This window comes from Phasianus colchicus, chromosome Z (genome assembly GCF_987193195.1).
Source record: "Phasianus colchicus chromosome Z, bPhaCol1.hap1.1, whole genome shotgun sequence".
Classification (NCBI taxonomy): domain Eukaryota; kingdom Metazoa; phylum Chordata; class Aves; order Galliformes; family Phasianidae; genus Phasianus; species Phasianus colchicus.
The window spans coordinates 41468369-41484817 of NC_143476.1; the positions used below are offsets into that span (position 1 = coordinate 41468369).

The 16449-nt window shown below is 45.1% G+C and overlaps 1 long non-coding RNA gene across 1 annotated transcript; it reads left to right on the top strand.

Annotated features, from left to right (window-relative positions):
* The first annotated feature begins 480 nt into the window (after window positions 1–480).
* LOC149912912 (uncharacterized) lies at window positions 481–1396 on the top strand. Its single transcript, XR_016462297.1, has 3 exons — window positions 481–633; window positions 830–974; window positions 1375–1396. It is a non-coding gene; the product is annotated as an uncharacterized LOC149912912 (long non-coding RNA).
* Window positions 1397–16449: the final 15053 nt, after the last annotated feature.

A 16449-nucleotide genomic window follows, 5' to 3' on the forward strand; every position in this document is an offset into this window, starting at 1 on the left:
GAAAAGGCCATTGTGATGGGAGTCAGTGTGATCTTGAGGAGTGGAAAGCAGTATTCTTGAGATGAAACGTGAGGTATTTCTAAGAGTCCTGGTATTTCTGGGAGAAAATGTCTAGTTTTGGAGAGCCAAAGTCCCATTTTGGGGGCAGAAGCTGGTATTTCTGTGACACTGCCATCTTGATGGGGGTAAGTGTGATCTTGAGGAGTGTAAAGCAGCAGTTTGGTTAGAAAATGGGAGCTCTTCCTAAGAGCAGTGCTATTTCTGGGAGAAAAGGAGCTCTACTGGGCATAAAAATGGTGTATCTGTGATAAAATGCCACATTTCTGAAAGAAACTGTCCTCTTGCGGAGTGTAATGAGAGACCTCAGAGGCCTGTCCAGCCTGACCATGTGTATCTCCCCACTGCCATAATGTTGTCTTGCCCCAGACCTATACAAGGCTACAAAGTGAGTCACCAGCTCTGGATTCCTACTTAGGAGGGGTTTGCCATCAAGATAGACAGCAAGTCTCCATGTAACCCTCTCCTCTAGGTATCAGCCCTGGGAAACATGCTGCCAAATATTCTTCAGAAAAGCATCTTAGAGAGGTTTCTGTGAGCAGATGGGGGACATTTGATGAAGCAAACGGATGCTGGGTAAGCAGTAATTCTCACTCAACAACCAGCCTGGGGGCTCCGTTCTTTCTTCATTTCCATTCTTTCTGATGGAAATGTCCTTGAAACTTAACTTTTTCCTACTTTTCCAGTACTTGTTTGATACTTTCTTTTTCTAGTAAGCAAAAATTCTAAGCCCTTGTCCTCCAGTAACTGTCTTTCATTTTCTGATACAAAGATAACCTTTGGAGGCATGCCTTTTTCTGGGAAGCCAAGTTCTAACAGCAGAAAAAAATTTCAAAGGCTGTATGGAGAGCATCAACTACAATGGCAATAATATCACTGACCTTGCTAGAAGGAAGAAATTGGAACCTTCTAATGTGGTAAGAACATAACTTTATCATCATCTAAACTTCTGCTTCTCCTTCTAAGGAAAGTTTGTGAGTGTGTGTGACAGATGTTCTGAAATCATATAATATATAAAACAAAGTTTGTCACATGCCTAAAGATTTCATTATACATACTTTTATGATTTTTTTTTTTTGTTTGTTTGTTTGTTTGTTTTTAATATCTGGGAACCTGTTTCTGCTGGGATTTAAGTTTCAGCTTTACAGAATTAGCCTTCAGCATCAGATGAATGTTTTTTAAAAGAAAACCAGTAGATCAGTATATAGATTTTTGCTTTCATCTTATAGTAACCCAAAACTAGGATGGACAATATTTATTGTTAAATCAATTGCAGTGTGTCAAGGATCTAAATCCTGTTATCTTCCATCCCCACAGAGCAAGTTGCGTGGGTGTGCAAAATCATGAGAAAGGGAAGGCTCAGAGCCATTTTATGGGAGCTCCGTAAAGCATCAAGATACTAAACTTTGAAACTGTTATTTAGCTTATTAACATTACAGGGATTATTAACATTACATTCTATTTTTTTCTCTCCAAAGCATTCATAGTTGCTTTCATGTTTAAACTTGTGTCTTTCTGTAAGGGTTGATCAGGAAATCACTTTAATTTCTGTATTTTTAAGAATCTAGGCGTTCCTAAAATAGTTGGTGGATTACATGAGCAATGTGGGTAGGAAATAAATGTATTATTACCCTGAATTTGAGATAGATCTGTTCAAGGCTTTCTTCTGTACAGTACTGCAGCCTTCACAAAGCCCTGCTCACAGTATGTATAGTTTGATTACTGCTTTTTTTCTTTATGTATTTTGCATAGTACATAACAGTAATGAAGAATAAGATATAAGATAAACATGTACAGTAGAAATAAAGTGCAATGATTCTTCTTGGACAGATGTGCAACTTCTGAGATGTCTGTAGGACAAATTCCAGCTTTTGAAAAGCATAGCACAGCTAACAGTTCTGTAGAGTGTCTATAAACTCCTCTTTCTGGTTTATTTGGATGTGAATTTTCTGTTTGCTTGTTTTGTTTGTTAGTTGATTACATTCTGTTGCCTGTGACATTAAAGCAAAATCTACATATGTAGATTTGGTAGTGTTAGAGGTTTACCACTAAACTGTGGCATGCTAGTTTAATCTGATGATTCACTTCTGAGAATATAAAAACACTTCTCTCCCAAAGGGATGGCCTTTTCCCTCTCTAGCATCTGTTTCCTCACCAATACCTGGCATTTTCTCCCAGAAACACCAGCTTTCTCACAGATACATCACCTTCCCCCCCCCACATCAGACCTCTTCTCCCAGAAATACCAGGACTCTGCTGAATATTTCCCATTTCCTCCGGAACATACAGCATTACACTCCGCAAGAGGACAGTTTCTTTCAGAAAGGTGGCATTTTATCACAGATACACCATTTTTATGCCCAGTAGAGCTCCTTTTCTCCCAGAAATAGCACTGCTCTTAGGAAGAGCTCCCATTTTCTAACCAAAATGCTGCTTTACACTCCTCAAGATCACACTTACCCCCATCAAGATGGCAGTGTCACAGAAATACCAGCTTCTGCCCCCAAAATGGGACTTTGGCTCTCCAAAACAAGACATTTTCTCCCAGAAATACCAGGACTCTTAGAAATACCTCACGTTTCATCTCAAGAATACTGCTTTCCACTCCTCAAGATCACACTGACTCCCATCACAATGGCCTTTTCTCCCACATACGCCAGCTTTCTCCCAAATACACGACATTTTCTCCCACATACACCCGTTTTCTCCCAAAGATGGGACATATTCTCCCAGAAATGCCAGCTTATTCTTTAAAAAATGGCCTTTTTTCCCCAAAATACCAGCTTTCTCACAAACACCTGTCATTTTCCAACCAAGTCTGCTACTATCTCCCAGAAACAGCCGGTTTCCGAGAAATACCTGACGTTTGCTCTCCCAAATACTACTTGACACTCCTCCAGAGGACATTGTCTCCCCTATTTACCACGTTGTCTCCCCAGGAGACCACTTGGCACACCAAAAAGACCACCGTTGCTCTCCAGTACAAGATCTTCTTTCCCACCGGTTCCCACTTTTCTCCCCCAGCTATGTCATTTCCTCCCAGAAATGCCACTTTTCCCTTGGAAATTTCACCTTCTCTTCCAAAAAGAGGAGATTTGCTCCCAGAAATACCCCTTCTCTTACAACTGCCACACGCTTTCTCCCCAAAAAGCCTCCATGACAATGCCAAATGGGACACTTGCAGCCAAGAAGAGGACACCTTCTCTCAGAAAGACCACTTTTCTCCCCAAGAGAGGAGATTTTCTCCCAATTGGATGACATTTGCTGTAAGAAAGACCTGTTTTCTTCCCTCAAGAGGACATTGTCTTTCCCACTGAGGACATTTTCTCCCAGAAGTGCCGCTACTCTTTGAAACACCTCCATTTCCTCCCAGATCTACTCCATGACACGCCTCAGGATGACACTTACTCCCCGATTTGGGGCATTTTCTCCCAGAAATACCACTTCTCTCCCAAAGGGATGGCCTTTTCCCTCTCTAGCATCTGTTTCCTCACCAATACCTGGCATTTGCTCCCAGAAACACCAGCTTTCTCACAGATACATCACCTTCCCCCCCCCACATCAGACCTCTTCTCCCAGAAATACCAGGACTCTGCTGAATATTTCCCATTTCCTCCGGAACATACAGCATTACACTCCGCAAGAGGACAGTTTCTTTCAGAAACGTGGCATTTTATCACAGATACACCATTTTTATGCCCAGTAGAGCTCCTTTTCTCCCAGAAATAGCACTGCTCTTAGGAAGAGCTCCCATTTTCTAACCAAAATGCTGCTTTACACTCCTCAAGATCACACTTACCCCCATCAAGATGGCAGTGTCACAGAAATACCAGCTTCTGCCCCCAAAATGGGACTTTGGCTCTCCAAAACAAGACATTTTCTCCCAGAAATACCAGGACTCTTAGAAATACCTCACGTTTCATCTCAAGAATACTGCTTTCCACTCCTCAAGATCACACTGACTCCCATCACAATGGCCTTTTCTCCCACATACGCCAGCTTTCTCCCAAATACACGACATTTTCTCCCACATACACCCGTTTTCTCCCAAAGATGGGACATATTCTCCCAGAAATGCCAGCTTATTCTTTAAAAAATGGCCTTTTTTCCCCAAAATACCAGCTTTCTCACAAACACCTGTCATTTTCCAACCAAGTCTGCTACTATCTCCCAGAAACAGCCGGTTTCCGAGAAATACCTGACGTTTGCTCTCCCAAATACTACTTGACACTCCTCCAGAGGACATTGTCTCCCCTATTTACCACGTTGTCTCCCCAAGAGACCACTTGGCACACCAAAAAGACCACCGTTGCTCTCCAGTACAAGATCTTCTTTCCCACCGGTTCCCACTTTTCTCCCCCAGCTATGTCATTTCCTCCCAGAAATGCCACTTTTCCCTTGGAAATTTCACCTTCTCTTCCAAACAGAGGAGATTTGCTCCCAGAAATACCCCTTCTCTTACAACTGCCACACGCTTTCTCCCCAAAAAGCCTCCATGACAATGCCAAATGGGACACTTGCAGCCAAGAAGAGGACACCTTCTCTCAGAAAGACCACTTTTCTCCCCAAGAGAGGAGATTTTCTCCCAATTGGATGACATTTGCTGTAAGAAAGACCTGTTTTCTTCCCTCAAGAGGACATTGTCTTTCCCACTGAGGACATTTTCTCCCAGAAGTGCCGCTACTCTTTGAAACACCTCCATTTCCTCCCAAATCTACTCCATGACACGCCTCAGGATGACACTTACTCCCCGATTTGGGGCATTTTCTCCCAGAAATACCACTTCTCTCCCAAAGGGATGGCCTTTTCCCTCTCTAGCATCTGTTTCCTCACCAATACCTGGCATTTGCTCCCAGAAACACCAGCTTTCTCACAGATACATCACCTTCCCCCCCCCACATCAGACCTCTTCTCCCAGAAATACCAGGACTCTGCTGAATATTTCCCATTTCCTCCGGAACATACAGCATTACACTCCGCAAGAGGACAGTTTCTTTCAGAAAGGTGGCATTTTATCACAGATACACCATTTTTATGCCCAGTAGAGCTCCTTTTCTCCCAGAAATAGCACTGCTCTTAGGAAGAGCTCCCATTTTCTAACCAAAATGCTGCTTTACACTCCTCAAGATCACACTTACCCCCATCAAGATGGCAGTGTCACAGAAATACCAGCTTCTGCCCCCAAAATGGGACTTTGGCTCTCCAAAACAAGACATTTTCTCCCAGAAATACCAGGACTCTTAGAAATACCTCACGTTTCATCTCAAGAATACTGCTTTCCACTCCTCAAGATCACACTGACTCCCATCACAATGGCCTTTTCTCCCACATACGCCAGCTTTCTCCCAAATACACGACATTTTCTCCCACATACACCCGTTTTCTCCCAAAGATGGGACATATTCTCCCAGAAATGCCAGCTTATTCTTTAAAAAATGGCCTTTTTTCCCCAAAATACCAGCTTTCTCACAAACACCTGTCATTTTCCAACCAAGTCTGCTACTATCTCCCAGAAACAGCCGGTTTCCGAGAAATACCTGACGTTTGCTCTCCCAAATACTACTTGACACTCCTCCAGAGGACATTGTCTCCCCTATTTACCACGTTGTCTCCCCAAGAGACCACTTGGCACACCAAAAAGACCACCGTTGCTCTCCAGTACAAGATCTTCTTTCCCACCGGTTCCCACTTTTCTCCCCCAGCTATGTCATTTCCTCCCAGAAATGCCACTTTTCCCTTGGAAATTTCACCTTCTCTTCCAAAAAGAGGAGATTTGCTCCCAGAAATACCCCTTCTCTTACAACTGCCACACGCTTTCTCCCCAAAAAGCCTCCATGACAATGCCAAATGGGACACTTGCAGCCAAGAAGAGGACACCTTCTCTCAGAAAGACCACTTTTCTCCCCAAGAGAGGAGATTTTCTCCCAATTGGATGACATTTGCTGTAAGAAAGACCTGTTTTCTTCCCTCAAGAGGACATTGTCTTTCCCACTGAGGACATTTTCTCCCAGAAGTGCCGCTACTCTTTGAAACACCTCCATTTCCTCCCAAATCTACTCCATGACACGCCTCAGGATGACACTTACTCCCCGATTTGGGGCATTTTCTCCCAGAAATACCACTTCTCTCCCAAAGGGATGGCCTTTTCCCTCTCTAGCATCTGTTTCCTCACCAATACCTGGCATTTGCTCCCAGAAACACCAGCTTTCTCACAGATACATCACCTTCCCCCCCCCACATCAGACCTCTTCTCCCAGAAATACCAGGACTCTGCTGAATATTTCCCATTTCCTCCGGAACATACAGCATTACACTCCGCAAGAGGACAGTTTCTTTCAGAAACGTGGCATTTTATCACAGATACACCATTTTTATGCCCAGTAGAGCTCCTTTTCTCCCAGAAATAGCACTGCTCTTAGGAAGAGCTCCCATTTTCTAACCAAAATGCTGCTTTACACTCCTCAAGATCACACTTACCCCCATCAAGATGGCAGTGTCACAGAAATACCAGCTTCTGCCCCCAAAATGGGACTTTGGCTCTCCAAAACAAGACATTTTCTCCCAGAAATACCAGGACTCTTAGAAATACCTCACGTTTCATCTCAAGAATACTGCTTTCCACTCCTCAAGATCACACTGACTCCCATCACAATGGCCTTTTCTCCCACATACACCAGCTTTCTCCCAAATACACGACATTTTCTCCCACATACACCCGTTTTCTCCCAAAGATGGGACATATTCTCCCAGAAATGCCAGCTTATTCTTTAAAAAACGGCCTTTTTTCCCCAAAATACCAGCTTTCTCACAAACACCTGTCATTTTCCAACCAAGTCTGCTACTATCTCCCAGAAACAGCCGGTTTCCAAGAAATACCTGACGTTTGCTCTCCCAAATACTACTTGACACTCCTCCAGAGGACATTGTCTCCCCTATTTACCACGTTGTCTCCCCAAGAGACCACTTGGCACACCAAAAAGACCAGCGTTGCTCTCCAGTACAAGATCTTCTTTCCCACCGGTTCCCACTTTTCTCCCCCAGCTATGTCCTTTCCTCCCAGAAATGCCACTTTTCCCTTGGAAATTTCACCTTCTCTTCCAAAAAGAGGAGATTTGCTCCCAGAAATACCCCTTCTCTTACAACTGCCACACGCTTTCTCCCCAAAAAGCCTCCATGACAATGCCAAATGGGACACTTGCAGCCAAGAAGAGGACACCTTCTCTCAGAAAGACCACTTTTCTCCCCAAGAGAGGAGATTTTCTCCCAATTGGATGACATTTGCTGTAAGAAAGACCTGTTTTCTTCCCTCAAGAGGACATTGTCTTTCCCACTGAGGACATTTTCTCCCAGAAGTGCCGCTACTCTTTGAAACACCTCCATTTCCTCCCAAATCTACTCCATGACACGCCTCAGGATGACACTTACTCCCCGACTTGGGGCATTTTCTCCCAGAAATACCACTTCTCTCCCAAAGGGATGGCCTTTTCCCTCTCTAGCATCTGTTTCCTCACCAATACCTGGCATTTTCTCCCAGAAACACCAGCTTTCTCACAGATACATCACCTTCCCCCCCCCACATCAGACCTCTTCTCCCAGAAATACCAGGACTCTGCTGAATATTTCCCATTTCCTCCGGAACATACAGCATTACACTCCGCAAGAGGACAGTTTCTTTCAGAAACGTGGCATTTTATCACAGATACACCATTTTTATGCCCAGTAGAGCTCCTTTTCTCCCAGAAATAGCACTGCTCTTAGGAAGAGCTCCCATTTTCTAACCAAAATGCTGCTTTACACTCCTCAAGATCACACTTACCCCCATCAAGATGGCAGTGTCACAGAAATACCAGCTTCTGCCCCCAAAATGGGACTTTGGCTCTCCAAAACAAGACATTTTCTCCCAGAAATACCAGGACTCTTAGAAATACCTCACGTTTCATCTCAAGAATACTGCTTTCCACTCCTCAAGATCACACTGACTCCCATCACAATGGCCTTTTCTCCCACATACGCCAGCTTTCTCCCAAATACACGACATTTTCTCCCACATACACCCGTTTTCTCCCAAAGATGGGACATATTCTCCCAGAAATGCCAGCTTATTCTTTAAAAAACGGCCTTTTTTCCCCAAAATACCAGCTTTCTCACAAACACCTGTCATTTTCCAACCAAGTCTGCTACTATCTCCCAGAAACAGCCGGTTTCCGAGAAATACCTGACGTTTGCTCTCCCAAATACTACTTGACACTCCTCCAGAGGACATTGTCTCCCCTATTTACCACGTTGTCTCCCCAAGAGACCACTTGGCACACCAAAAAGACCACCGTTGCTCTCCAGTACAAGATCTTCTTTCCCACCGGTTCCCACTTTTCTCCCCCAGCTATGTCCTTTCCTCCCAGAAATGCCACTTTTCCCTTGGAAATTTCACCTTCTCTTCCAAAAAGAGGAGATTTGCTCCCAGAAATACCCCTTCTCTTACAACTGCCACACGCTTTCTCCCCAAAAAGCCTCCATGACAATGCCAAATGGGACACTTGCAGCCAAGAAGAGGACACCTTCTCTCAGAAAGACCACTTTTCTCCCCAAGAGAGGAGATTTTCTCCCAATTGGATGACATTTGCTGTAAGAAAGACCTGTTTTCTTCCCTCAAGAGGACATTGTCTTTCCCACTGAGGACATTTTCTCCCAGAAGTGCCGCTACTCTTTGAAACACCTCCATTTCCTCCCAGATCTACTCCATGACACGCCTCAGGATGACACTTACTCCCCGATTTGGGGCATTTTCTCCCAGAAATACCACTTCTCTCCCAAAGGGATGGCCTTTTCCCTCTCTAGCATCTGTTTCCTCACCAATACCTGGCATTTTCTCCCAGAAACACCAGCTTTCTCACAGATACATCACCTTCCCCCCCCCACATCAGACCTCTTCTCCCAGAAATACCAGGACTCTGCTGAATATTTCCCATTTCCTCCGGAACATACAGCATTACACTCCGCAAGAGGACAGTTTCTTTCAGAAACGTGGCATTTTATCACAGATACACCATTTTTATGCCCAGTAGAGCTCCTTTTCTCCCAGAAATAGCACTGCTCTTAGGAAGAGCTCCCATTTTCTAACCAAAATGCTGCTTTACACTCCTCAAGATCACACTTACCCCCATCAAGATGGCAGTGTCACAGAAATACCAGCTTCTGCCCCCAAAATGGGACTTTGGCTCTCCAAAACAAGACATTTTCTCCCAGAAATACCAGGACTCTTAGAAATACCTCACGTTTCATCTCAAGAATACTGCTTTCCACTCCTCAAGATCACACTGACTCCCATCACAATGGCCTTTTCTCCCACATACACCAGCTTTCTCCCAAATACACGACATTTTCTCCCACATACACCCATTTTCTCCCAAAGATGGGACATATTCTCCCAGAAATGCCAGCTTATTCTTTAAAAAACGGCCTTTTTTCCCCAAAATACCAGCTTTCTCACAAACACCTGTCATTTTCCAACCAAGTCTGCTACTATCTCCCAGAAACAGCCGGTTTCCGAGAAATACCTGACGTTTGCTCTCCCAAATACTACTTGACACTCCTCCAGAGGACATTGTCTCCCCTATTTACCACGTTGTCTCCCCAAGAGACCACTTGGCACACCAAAAAGACCACCGTTGCTCTCCAGTACAAGATCTTCTTTCCCACCGGTTCCCACTTTTCTCCCCCAGCTATGTCATTTCCTCCCAGAAATGCCACTTTTCCCTTGGAAATTTCACCTTCTCTTCCAAAAAGAGGAGATTTGCTCCCAGAAATACCCCTTCTCTTACAACTGCCACACGCTTTCTCCCCAAAAAGCCTCCATGACAATGCCAAATGGGACACTTGCAGCCAAGAAGAGGACACCTTCTCTCAGAAAGACCACTTTTCTCCCCAAGAGAGGAGATTTTCTCCCAATTGGATGACATTTGCTGTAAGAAAGACCTGTTTTCTTCCCTCAAGAGGACATTGTCTTTCCCACTGAGGACATTTTCTCCCAGAAGTGCCGCTACTCTTTGAAACACCTCCATTTCCTCCCAGATCTACTCCATGACACGCCTCAGGATGACACTTACTCCCCGATTTGGGGCATTTTCTCCCAGAAATACCACTTCTCTCCCAAAGGGATGGCCTTTTCCCTCTCTAGCATCTGTTTCCTCACCAATACCTGGCATTTTCTCCCAGAAACACCAGCTTTCTCACAGATACATCACCTTCCCCCCCCCACATCAGACCTCTTCTCCCAGAAATACCAGGACTCTGCTGAATATTTCCCATTTCCTCCGGAACATACAGCATTACACTCCGCAAGAGGACAGTTTCTTTCAGAAACGTGGCATTTTATCACAGATACACCATTTTTATGCCCAGTAGAGCTCCTTTTCTCCCAGAAATAGCACTGCTCTTAGGAAGAGCTCCCATTTTCTAACCAAAATGCTGCTTTACACTCCTCAAGATCACACTTACCCCCATCAAGATGGCAGTGTCACAGAAATACCAGCTTCTGCCCCCAAAATGGGACTTTGGCTCTCCAAAACAAGACATTTTCTCCCAGAAATACCAGGACTCTTAGAAATACCTCACGTTTCATCTCAAGAATACTGCTTTCCACTCCTCAAGATCACACTGACTCCCATCACAATGGCCTTTTCTCCCACATACACCAGCTTTCTCCCAAATACACGACATTTTCTCCCACATACACCCGTTTTCTCCCAAAGATGGGACATATTCTCCCAGAAATGCCAGCTTATTCTTTAAAAAACGGCCTTTTTTCCCCAAAATACCAGCTTTCTCACAAACACCTGTCATTTTCCAACCAAGTCTGCTACTATCTCCCAGAAACAGCCGGTTTCTGAGAAATACCTGACGTTTGCTCTCCCAAAGACTACTTGACACTCCTCCAGAGGACATTGTCTCCCCTATTTACCACGTTGTCTCCCCAAGAGACCACTTGGCACACCAAAAAGACCACCGTTGCTCTCCAGTACAAGATCTTCTTTCCCACCGGTTCCCACTTTTCTCCCCCAGCTATGTCATTTCCTCCCAGAAATGCCACTTTTCCCTTGGAAATTTCACCTTCTCTTCCAAAAAGAGGAGATTTGCTCCCAGAAATACCCCTTCTCTTACAACTGCCACACGCTTTCTCCCCAAAAAGCCTCCATGACAATGCCAAATGGGACACTTGCAGCCAAGAAGAGGACACCTTCTCTCAGAAAGACCACTTTTCTCCCCAAGAGAGGAGATTTTCTCCCAATTGGATGACATTTGCTGTAAGAAAGACCTGTTTTCTTCCCTCAAGAGGACATTGTCTTTCCCACTGAGGACATTTTCTCCCAGAAGTGCCGCTACTCTTTGAAACACCTCCATTTCCTCCCAAATCTACTCCATGACACGCCTCAGGATGACACTTACTCCCCGATTTGGGGCATTTTCTCCCAGAAATACCACTTCTCTCCCAAAGGGATGGCCTTTTCCCTCTCTAGCATCTGTTTCCTCACCAATACCTGGCATTTTCTCCCAGAAACACCAGCTTTCTCACAGATACATCACCTTCCCCCCCCCACATCAGACCTCTTCTCCCAGAAATACCAGGACTCTGCTGAATATTTCCCATTTCCTCCGGAACATACAGCATTACACTCCGCAAGAGGACAGTTTCTTTCAGAAACGTGGCATTTTATCACAGATACACCATTTTTATGCCCAGTAGAGCTCCTTTTCTCCCAGAAATAGCACTGCTCTTAGGAAGAGCTCCCATTTTCTAACCAAAATGCTGCTTTACACTCCTCAAGATCACACTTACCCCCATCAAGATGGCAGTGTCACAGAAATACCAGCTTCTGCCCCCAAAATGGGACTTTGGCTCTCCAAAACAAGACATTTTCTCCCAGAAATACCAGGACTCTTAGAAATACCTCACGTTTCATCTCAAGAATACTGCTTTCCACTCCTCAAGATCACACTGACTCCCATCACAATGGCCTTTTCTCCCACGTACGCCAGCTTTCTCCCAAATACACGACATTTTCTCCCACATACACCCGTTTTCTCCCAAAGATGGGACATATTCTCCCAGAAATGCCAGCTTATTCTTTAAAAAACGGCCTTTTTTCCCCAAAATACCAGCTTTCTCACAAACACCTGTCATTTTCCAACCAAGTCTGCTACTATCTCCCAGAAACAGCCGGTTTCCGAGAAATACCTGACGTTTGCTCTCCCAAATACTACTTGACACTCCTCCAGAGGACATTGTCTCCCCTATTTACCACGTTGTCTCCCCAAGAGACCACTTGGCACACCAAAAAGACCACCGTTGCTCTCCAGTACAAGATCTTCTTTCCCACCGGTTCCCACTTTTCTCCCCCAGCTATGTCCTTTCCTCCCAGAAATGCCACTTTTCCCTTGGAAATTTCACCTTCTCTTCCAAAAAGAGGAGATTTGCTCCCAGAAATACCCCTTCTCTTACAACTGCCACACGCTTTCTCCCCAAAAAGCCTCCATGACAATGCCAAATGGGACACTTGCAGCCAAGAAGAGGACACCTTCTCTCAGAAAGACCACTTTTCTCCCCAAGAGAGGAGATTTTCTCCCAATTGGATGACATTTGCTGTAAGAAAGACCTGTTTTCTTCCCTCAAGAGGACATTGTCTTTCCCACTGAGGACATTTTCTCCCAGAAGTGCCGCTACTCTTTGAAACACCTCCATTTCCTCCCAGATCTACTCCATGACACGCCTCAGGATGACACTTACTCCCCGATTTGGGGCATTTTCTCCCAGAAATACCACTTCTCTCCCAAAGGGATGGCCTTTTCCCTCTCTAGCATCTGTTTCCTCACCAATACCTGGCATTTTCTCCCAGAAACACCAGCTTTCTCACAGATACATCACCTTCCCCCCCCCACATCAGACCTCTTCTCCCAGAAATACCAGGACTCTGCTGAATATTTCCCATTTCCTCCGGAACATACAGCATTACACTCCGCAAGAGGACAGTTTCTTTCAGAAACGTGGCATTTTATCACAGATACACCATTTTTATGCCCAGTAGAGCTCCTTTTCTCCCAGAAATAGCACTGCTCTTAGGAAGAGCTCCCATTTTCTAACCAAAATGCTGCTTTACACTCCTCAAGATCACACTTACCCCCATCAAGATGGCAGTGTCACAGAAATACCAGCTTCTGCCCCCAAAATGGGACTTTGGCTCTCCAAAACAAGACATTTTCTCCCAGAAATACCAGGACTCTTAGAAATACCTCACGTTTCATCTCAAGAATACTGCTTTCCACTCCTCAAGATCACACTGACTCCCATCACAATGGCCTTTTCTCCCACGTACACCAGCTTTCTCCCAAATACACGACATTTTCTCCCACATACACCCGTTTTCTCCCAAAGATGGGACATATTCTCCCAGAAATGCCAGCTTATTCTTTAAAAAACGGCCTTTTTTCCCCAAAATACCAGCTTTCTCACAAACACCTGTCATTTTCCAACCAAGTCTGCTACTATCTCCCAGAAACAGCCGGTTTCCGAGAAATACCTGACGTTTGCTCTCCCAAATACTACTTGACACTCCTCCAGAGGACATTGTCTCCCCTATTTACCACGTTGTCTCCCCAAGAGACCACTTGGCACACCAAAAAGACCACCGTTGCTCTCCAGTACAAGATCTTCTTTCCCACCGGTTCCCACTTTTCTCCCCCAGCTATGTCCTTTCCTCCCAGAAATGCCACTTTTCCCTTGGAAATTTCACCTTCTCTTCCAAAAAGAGGAGATTTGCTCCCAGAAATACCCCTTCTCTTACAACTGCCACACGCTTTCTCCCCAAAAAGCCTCCATGACAATGCCAAATGGGACACTTGCAGCCAAGAAGAGGACACCTTCTCTCAGAAAGACCACTTTTCTCCCCAAGAGAGGAGATTTTCTCCCAATTGGATGACATTTGCTGTAAGAAAGACCTGTTTTCTTCCCTCAAGAGGACATTGTCTTTCCCACTGAGGACATTTTCTCCCAGAAGTGCCGCTACTCTTTGAAACACCTCCATTTCCTCCCAGATCTACTCCATGACACGCCTCAGGATGACACTTACTCCCCGATTTGGGGCATTTTCTCCCAGAAATACCACTTCTCTCCCAAAGGGATGGCCTTTTCCCTCTCTAGCATCTGTTTCCTCACCAATACCTGGCATTTTCTCCCAGAAACACCAGCTTTCTCACAGATACATCACCTTCCCCCCCCCACATCAGACCTCTTCTCCCAGAAATACCAGGACTCTGCTGAATATTTCCCATTTCCTCCGGAACATACAGCATTACACTCCGCAAGAGGACAGTTTCTTTCAGAAACGTGGCATTTTATCACAGATACACCATTTTTATGCCCAGTAGAGCTCCTTTTCTCCCAGAAATAGCACTGCTCTTAGGAAGAGCTCCCATTTTCTAACCAAAATGCTGCTTTACACTCCTCAAGATCACACTTACCCCCATCAAGATGGCAGTGTCACAGAAATACCAGCTTCTGCCCCCAAAATGGGACTTTGGCTCTCCAAAACAAGACATTTTCTCCCAGAAATACCAGGACTCTTAGAAATACCTCACGTTTCATCTCAAGAATACTGCTTTCCACTCCTCAAGATCACACTGACTCCCATCACAATGGCCTTTTCTCCCACGTACGCCAGCTTTCTCCCAAATACACGACATTTTCTCCCACATACACCCGTTTTCTCCCAAAGATGGGACATATTCTCCCAGAAATGCCAGCTTATTCTTTAAAAAACGGCCTTTTTTCCCCAAAATACCAGCTTTCTCACAAACACCTGTCATTTTCCAACCAAGTCTGCTACTATCTCCCAGAAACAGCCGGTTTCCGAGAAATACCTGACGTTTGCTCTCCCAAATACTACTTGACACTCCTCCAGAGGACATTGTCTCCCCTATTTACCACGTTGTCTCCCCAAGAGACCACTTGGCACACCAAAAAGACCACCGTTGCTCTCCAGTACAAGATCTTCTTTCCCACCGGTTCCCACTTTTCTCCCCCAGCTATGTCATTTCCTCCCAGAAATGCCACTTTTCCCTTGGAAATTTCACCTTCTCTTCCAAAAAGAGGAGATTTGCTCCCAGAAATACCCCTTCTCTTACAACTGCCACACGCTTTCTCCCCAAAAAGCCTCCATGACAATGCCAAATGGGACACTTGCAGCCAAGAAGAGGACACCTTCTCTCAGAAAGACCACTTTTCTCCCCAAGAGAGGAGATTTTCTCCCAATTGGATGACATTTGCTGTAAGAAAGACCTGTTTTCTTCCCTCAAGAGGACATTGTCTTTCCCACTGAGGACATTTTCTCCCAGAAGTGCCGCTACTCTTTGAAACACCTCCATTTCCTCCCAGATCTACTCCATGACACGCCTCAGGATGACACTTACTCCCCGATTTGGGGCATTTTCTCCCAGAAATACCACTTCTCTCCCAAAGGGATGGCCTTTTCCCTCTCTAGCATCTGTTTCCTCACCAATACCTGGCATTTTCTCCCAGAAACACCAGCTTTCTCACAGATACATCACCTTCCCCCCCCCACATCAGACCTCTTCTCCCAGAAATACCAGGACTCTGCTGAATATTTCCCATTTCCTCCGGAACATACAGCATTACACTCCGCAAGAGGACAGTTTCTTTCAGAAACGTGGCATTTTATCACAGATACACCATTTTTATGCCCAGTAGAGCTCCTTTTCTCCCAGAAATAGCACTGCTCTTAGGAAGAGCTCCCATTTTCTAACCAAAATGCTGCTTTACACTCCTCAAGATCACACTTACCCCCATCAAGATGGCAGTGTCACAGAAATACCAGCTTCTGCCCCCAAAATGGGACTTTGGCTCTCCAAAACAAGACATTTTCTCCCAGAAATACCAGGACTCTTAGAAATACCTCACGTTTCATCTCAAGAATACTGCTTTCCACTCCTCAAGATCACACTGACTCCCATCACAATGGCCTTTTCTCCCACGTACGCCAGCTTTCTCCCAAATACACGACATTTTCTCCCACATACACCCGTTTTCTCCCAAAGATGGGACATATTCTCCCAGAAATGCCAGCTTATTCTTTAAAAAACGGCCTTTTTTCCCCAAAATACCAGCTTTCTCACAAACACCTGTCATTTTCCAACCAAGTCTGCTACTATCTCCCAGAAACAGCCGGTTTCCGAGAAATACCTGACGTTTGCTCTCCCAAATACTACTTGACACTCCTCCAGAGGACATTGTCTCCCCTATTTACCACGTTGTCTCCCCAAGAGACCACTTGGCACACCAAAAAGACCACCGTTGCTCTCCAGTACAAGATCTTCTTTCCCACC